This window comes from Physeter macrocephalus, chromosome 7, assembly GCF_002837175.3.
Source record: "Physeter macrocephalus isolate SW-GA chromosome 7, ASM283717v5, whole genome shotgun sequence".
Classification (NCBI taxonomy): domain Eukaryota; kingdom Metazoa; phylum Chordata; class Mammalia; order Artiodactyla; family Physeteridae; genus Physeter; species Physeter macrocephalus.
This window is the reverse complement of record NC_041220.1, coordinates 40766035-40772989: the sequence shown is the minus strand read 5'-3', so window position 1 is coordinate 40772989 and position 6955 is coordinate 40766035. Positions and strand designations below refer to the sequence as shown.

At 37.8% G+C, this 6955-nt stretch overlaps 1 pseudogene; it reads right to left on the bottom strand.

Annotated features, from left to right (window-relative positions):
- Positions 1-304: 304 nt before the first annotated feature.
- On the bottom strand, positions 305-3783 carry LOC102975561 (elongation factor-like GTPase 1; annotated as a pseudogene).
- Between the last annotated feature and the right edge of the window lie 3172 nt (positions 3784-6955).

The following is a 6955-nucleotide window of genomic DNA, read 5'->3' as shown; positions in this document are numbered from 1 at the left end:
ATAGATGTATTACTCACCTGAAATGGTGTTCTTTATCTTCCAAGTAAAGCCAAGTAGATTCTTTTGCTCTTCCTGAAGTGTCAGCCACGTCCAGGAAAGCATTATCCATAACCAGGGTGATATGTAGAACAAAATTTGGAAATAGAAGCACTCTGTTCAGTCACTGTTGTGATGTCAAGCATTGTGGGAAAAACTGTAGCCTCTTTTGGTTAACCCATGATGGTCTACAATAAGGGTCCAAGTAGAATATCTACCAGTGGAGACTAGGTTTGGCCCATGAGTCAGTATTGCAGATATCAGTTACTTATTTTGGCTGAGGGTTCTCTGCTTTTTCCATGTGCTCCACAATCTTTTCCAGACGAAAGTACTTCCATGTCTGGTTCTCTGAATCAGCCTTTTCCCCAAAGTACAAGTACTTTTCCTCAGTGCTTGGCACCCAGGACAGGTTGCTGGAATGATTTCCCAATGGCTGAATACCAGTTGTGAGCTGGCTTCTTCCTGATTTCATCCATGAAGAAAGCTTTTGGCCATGGGCAGCAGAGGCTTAATGATAAACATGTCTGCCTAATCTTTTCTTTTTCTTGAAACACTTAAACTTTTCTCCTTGACAAGACAGTATAGACTTACTAAGCCAAGAACATTACCTCTGGGCATGATGCCACATATGTGCATAACTGCCAGCAGGCACTGAGGTTTCACTTGTAGCACATCCCAACACACTTCTCTCACGGTAGCAGTTAGCTCTCCTGAGAAGAGTCCACAGCAATCAGGCAGTAACACTTCTCCTTACTGAGCAGTGCCCTTCTCAAAAGGCTCAGAGCAGCCATCTTGGTTTTCTTCTTGACCAGATTAGGTTTCATCTTCCCCCTGTTTCTCCTTTAATAGACCACTTGGCTCTTGATTCTGCTTATCACTTTCTCCTTCTTGCTCAAAGTTACTTAAGGCTCGTATTCTAAGACAAAACAGAGGCCCATGAGAGGGCATCCATGAGAGGATGGGCACAGAGGGGGCTCCTATTGGAAGATACTCACAAAGCTATTATCCAAATCTCAGTATTTACTGGCTTATTTGGAAATTTGATCAGTTGGGCCTGGTCATATCAAGTTCTGAAAAGGTTCACTATTATGGACTAATAGGTTGGACCCAAATTTTCTTGGGACAAACAACCAGATTTGGCCAACAGTGTTCCTCCATTCTCTCCCTTTTAGATGTTGCTCTAGTTTTCCCTTGAATTCACAATTCCCTCTTAGATCTTCCGGTGGATCATGAATATTTCTGCCCTGATTCACTGAGCATGTCAGTTCCTCCACAGAACAAACCAGATCACTATTTTCTTCCAGAATCTGACTGACTTCTTCACACTGAGCATGACAAATTTATTGAAAGTTGTTTTGGTGATTAGCACATGAGTCAACCTCGATTCCTTCATGGATTTTGCTTTCTTTTGTTCTGTGTATGACTGTAATTTTTTGTTGATTGACTATTTATTCATTTACCATATCAAGTTTTGAAGGTTTTATAATTATTTTTCTGAATAGAATAATGGGTTCAGGTACACTGATTTGAATCTTTACAAATTTTTCTTTCAAGTCATCAGGCATTGTTGAATGTGGATTTCTCTGGTTGTAACTAAAATGTGCCCTCAGCTCAAATTCCTGAATTAAATTCCAAGGGGTCATTTGGTTTAATAGCTTCATTTCTTTGATGAGGTGGGGCATTTCACTTGGGGGTCTTTATTCAACAGCAACCCTGACAAAAAGGGTGGCTACAAAGTTGAGTGGAATAAATGGTAGGCAGGATGGCAAGCTACACAGTATTGCAGAAATCATCACAAAGTCTTGTAGGCCTCCTATTCTTAGAGATAGCCCCTCTAGATTTTCCAGTTCCTAGTTTCATTCTAATCAGAAGATCTGTGTTCTTAAGAATGCAAAATGGCATGTGAGGACTTGGGGAAGGACATCTGCTGGAACTGAGAAACCTAATGGTACCTGTTGCAAAAGCTCAAGCTGACTGTCCTTGGGCCATCTTTCTTTTATTTCCTCTTCAAGCCATATGAAATACAACATACTTGATTGTTTCCCTCCTAAAACACAGGTTTAGACATCATAATCTCCATCTTTTGCTCATCACCTCTTGACTCTTCTCTCTTTGGATTTGTTTCATGGGCACTCCCATTTGGGGTGGGCTAGAAAGGCACCTGCCCCTGAACTGCTGCCAGCTTCTCCATGTGCCTTTGTCTCATGTTCTCATGTCAGATTTCTTCTTGAGTGAGAGATCATGGCTTATTGTGAGGGAAAACATCAGCACCAACTGGAAATATGTTGGAAACAAAGATTATATCTGGAGGATTGTCTTCCCTTCTACATCTCATAAAAGCTGATATCAGTGCCTGGGTTTCTTGTGGAAGAGAATCAAACATTTGTCCTCTTGTGCCCTTTAATTTCTCCACTCTCTTGGCTATAATATTAAGCAAGCTATAATATTAAGCAAGCTATAATGTTTCTGACACACTATAGCAAGAACAGTTTGGGATATGGTGGCCACTGACGGTAAATGGCATTGTTCTGAACGTTAGTATCTAAATGAGTTGCCTTCTGGGCTCCAATATTTTATCCTAAAGAACTTACTATTTTATTAATTTTTTCTTTGTTCTTTTTAAAGACAGCATCATATAAACTATATATATTTTCCAGGATCAACTTTATAAATAAAAAGTTTCTTTCCTTTTGCCTAATCAATCCTCCTAATTTTCTATTCTTTATAGTCATCTAATAATCTCCTCACAGTTTTTCAAAAAAACTTACTTTTTGATGCTAATCTTTTGACTAGATTTTTTCAAGGAGCTCAATTCCAAAGTCTCACCTATCCAATGCACTGGTAACCATATTTCTTTAATCTGGTAGAAGTAACATAAAAAGTACCCGTATCCTCTAAGCCAGTGCTTCAGTCATATTCTTGCCTTCCTTGTTCAGAATTTGGATTCACTTGCAATTTAGTCTCTCTCTCTGCTCTCCTCTGGGACGTTAGAAGTAAAAGAGTTCCTGTGAGTGCGTTAATCTCTTCTAAAAGATGTGTCAGATGAGAATAAGCCTCTTGTGGAGTGAATTTCAGTTGCACTATCAAGTAATCTCATTTACTAATCACTAAACCTAGATGAATATTTTTGATCCAGACTTGTCACAGAACTTCTTATATCTGCAGACAGACTGCTTCCATCACATTTATCACAGTGATGTACCCATCACAAATGCAACCAGTTTATACTTCAGAGGCAAAATCGGTATGTCCTGGAGAGTGTATCAGATTAACCAGGTGGTCCTCATTACTTGGGTAGATGAGGGGCAGGTGTGGACTGGCCTCAAGCTGGTCAGCGATCTCCACCTACATCTAAGCCTGGACAGCCTGACTCTTGCATGACGTAGTGAGATGGAAGTGGATTTCATAGTGATACCTCACATCTGCTCATTTTGTCTGCAGTCCACGTACCTTTACCCTTTCTCAGATATGTCTTGACTATTATTGGCCCTTTGTTCTATATGAATTTTAGAATCAGCATATCAAGTTCCTGCTTGCCAGGCAACTGCCATTACTAGATATAAGACTGTCAGTCAGGGCAACAGGAGCCAAAACATAGATATGTCTGATGTTGGCACTGTTTCTTTGGAGTTGAATCATCTTATCCAAACTATTGAACGCTGTGGCCACTTTATTTCTTATGAAGACTTCAGCCCCCAACTCAGCTCCAGCTCTTGGCACACAGCACACCACATGTGAATGAGGCATGAAGGCCTCCAGGGTTTTTGTTTGTTTTTGTCATTGGGAGACTTTGTGATTGACAGACCATTCTGCTGCCTAAACTTGCATTTTTAAAAGGCCTCAAGAAATGAGTTAAACATCTGTGAGGCTTTCAGGGTACTGGGCTAACAGACTAGGAGGCTACTTGATACCTACCCTGGCAAAATGACTCTTTTGGGGTTTGGAACAGACCTCTCAGCAGTCATTTAAAGGAGGGAGGGCTAAGCTGACCTAACAGCCAGCCCACTCACTCAGGGCTAGCAGAGGGTGACCTGTCCTCACAATTAGAAAGAAATAGTATCCACCTATGACTAAGCCAGTTAAGTTTTTTCCAGAAATTCATAGGCAGAGTGGAGTATGTCCCTTAAGGACTAACAGCTGTCCTAAAAAAAGAGTGTAGACATAAAGCCATAGTACCAGAAAGGTACAGATGAGATGGAGCTTATTGAGAAAATCTTAGAAGCAGAGAAGGAATAGAGGGCCCAGAATCTCTTGTTATCCTATCTCACAGACTCCACTGGGCATAAATGGACTACATGCACACTGGCCAACATTTAAGGAGAGAGGAAGACTGCCTCAGTAATGGTCTAGTTATAGGAACAGGGGAGAAGGTAAAATACATGGGACTATATAAGAGTAGAACCTTCTTGGTTTGGGAATTGACTTTGTTATAAGGGGTGATAATATGAAACCCATTGACTAATATCAAACTCTTCTGCCTTTGAGTTAACTCGGATCTACTGAGCCAAGTATCTGTCAAACAACCAAAGGGGGAAGGAAATTAGCTACCATCACCTTCCAAATCTGTCTTTCTTCAGTGATATTTAAAAATCTACTCATGAAAGTATTCTTCTCTGTTATTTCCTAGAAGTGTTTTTATTTACAGCTTTCATATCTAAATCTACAATCCATCTTGCATTGCTTTTGTATGTACAGTATAAAATAGAGGTCAATATGTGTGGATGTATGTGTGTGTAAAAGTATACATATTTTCCCATATGGATATCTAATTAACACAAAGCAATTTATTGAAAAGGCTATCTCTCCTGAGTACACTGTCATTTCAGTGGCATATATGTAAAGTAACTATGTATAGGTTTGTTTCTTGATTCTCTCTTGGTTTATTTAGCTATTCTTTTGCCAATAACAGACTATCTTATTCAATGTTACTTTATAATAACTCTTGATATTGTTGGAAGACAATTCTCCAGGTGTCTCTTAGATTCCTGCATGTTTTGCAAGCATAGGACCTGACTATCATTGTTCTGGTTTAACTTTTCAAGGGTGTTAGTAAAGTGAACTGTCTTAGAAGATGAAAGATAGTATCTTTTTCTAGAGCGAAGGGAAACTTAGCTTATAGTCTCAGAAGGTAGAGATAGTGTCTACCTCTGGAGCAAAGAAGAAGAATGCTAACTGTTTAAAAGATTCAGGTTCTGTAAGTTTAGGATTCATCTTCTATAATGCAATATTCTGTATATGCTGGTGTCATCTGGATCTCATTGCATCATCTTGTAGGAATTAGGGTTTAGGGAACTGACACAAATATGCTGTTTCTGTTCTGACTCAAGGATAGATGCTTGCGTGATTTTGTTATATGAGTGATGCTGGCCTAAACTGATAGTTTCATTCCTTCAGTAGACTGGATCATAACACAAGACAAAAGGAGAAGTTTAAGACTGCAAAAACATACTGATTTTCAGAGAAGTGCATACAAGAAAGCCATAAAGAACCACCAAAATGAATAAGCAAGTGAGATATCATTCTGTCTGCAAACACAATATTAACCCATGTTTTGAGTAGGTGATTATGTGCTATGTCCAAAATATACAAATTTTATGGTGGCATTTTAAGTAAGTTGAAGTAAGTCTAATATCACAAATTTCATAAGTTTTATTCACTGATTCATTTTTAAAATCAATACAATTATTATCACAAAAGTATTAAAGAATAATATCTAAGCATTTCATTTTCAGAAATCAAGAAGTAACTCTGGTACAATTATATGGAATTATAAAAGATTAGATGAATGAGATTTAGATTTGTTAAACCTATCCAACATCAACACTATGCAGTTCTTTTTCTATTAATTTCATTGTACTTCTTTTTCTATAGTTAAAGGATGTCCTTACCCATCTTGTCTAGAGAAAAAAATGCCCACAGATTCTAAAAGCTAAAAAATGCCAGGATTCAGTATTAAATTTAAAAGACAAAGTGTTTCAAAGCAATTAATTAATGTTGGCCCCATGTCAGATAAAAGTGCCACATAATAAAGTCCTTAGAAACTGATGTAAAAATCTAAGAGTTAAAGCAGTTTGTTTTAGACCTACTCTCCTATAGATTTAATTTGCAGGGAGGCAAAGGGTTAGTATTCCCCAACCCTGTCTCCACACACTGCTAAACAAAAGTGTTCTTGCGTTTTTCATTTCATACCAGATCTTGACATCCTTTTGAATTTATTTTACATACTTGGGGAACATGAATACAACTTCATGCTTTCATCCTTTTATAAGACATTCATTATGTGCATTAACTGACAGCTGTGAAATTATCTGCCACTTGTCTTAAATAAAAGCAAGAAAATTCAAAATAGATGTGCATTCTGTACTTAGGCAAATTTCACAGAATCTTCTTTAATTCAAATTTCTCTAGACACTTCTTTTAATATAGGCTTTAAGTACAATGAATATGTTCAGTCATTACTACATATTGAGTGTCTGATGGCTTTTGAAAGCTCAGGAGGCAGTCTACATTTTTCTCACTTGTTTTTAGTGTAACTAGGTTTGGCAGCTCTATGTTAGTTTTTACATCTTAAAAAATCTCCATCTCTATTGCATTTTATTATATATTAATGTTGTTCTTTAAATTGTTTTAATATTCATTTTGCCGTTTAAGGCAAAGTTGTCCAAAACGAAGTGACTAGTGAGCACAATGTTTTCAGCCATTCAAGCTGATGCCACTTTTTAAAGATCCTTTTTGGTGACAAATATGAAAAAATAGCTAGTGGGAAAAGTATGTTTCCTTTAAGGAAGAGTGTCTGGGAAAATATTAATGGTCATTTCTAGCTATAGGCCTTTGTTCTGCTTTTCATAAAGATAAAGATCTGATTAGATCAAAAGACAAGGACACAGAGTTTAAGGCAAACAAAACTGTATAAAATGAG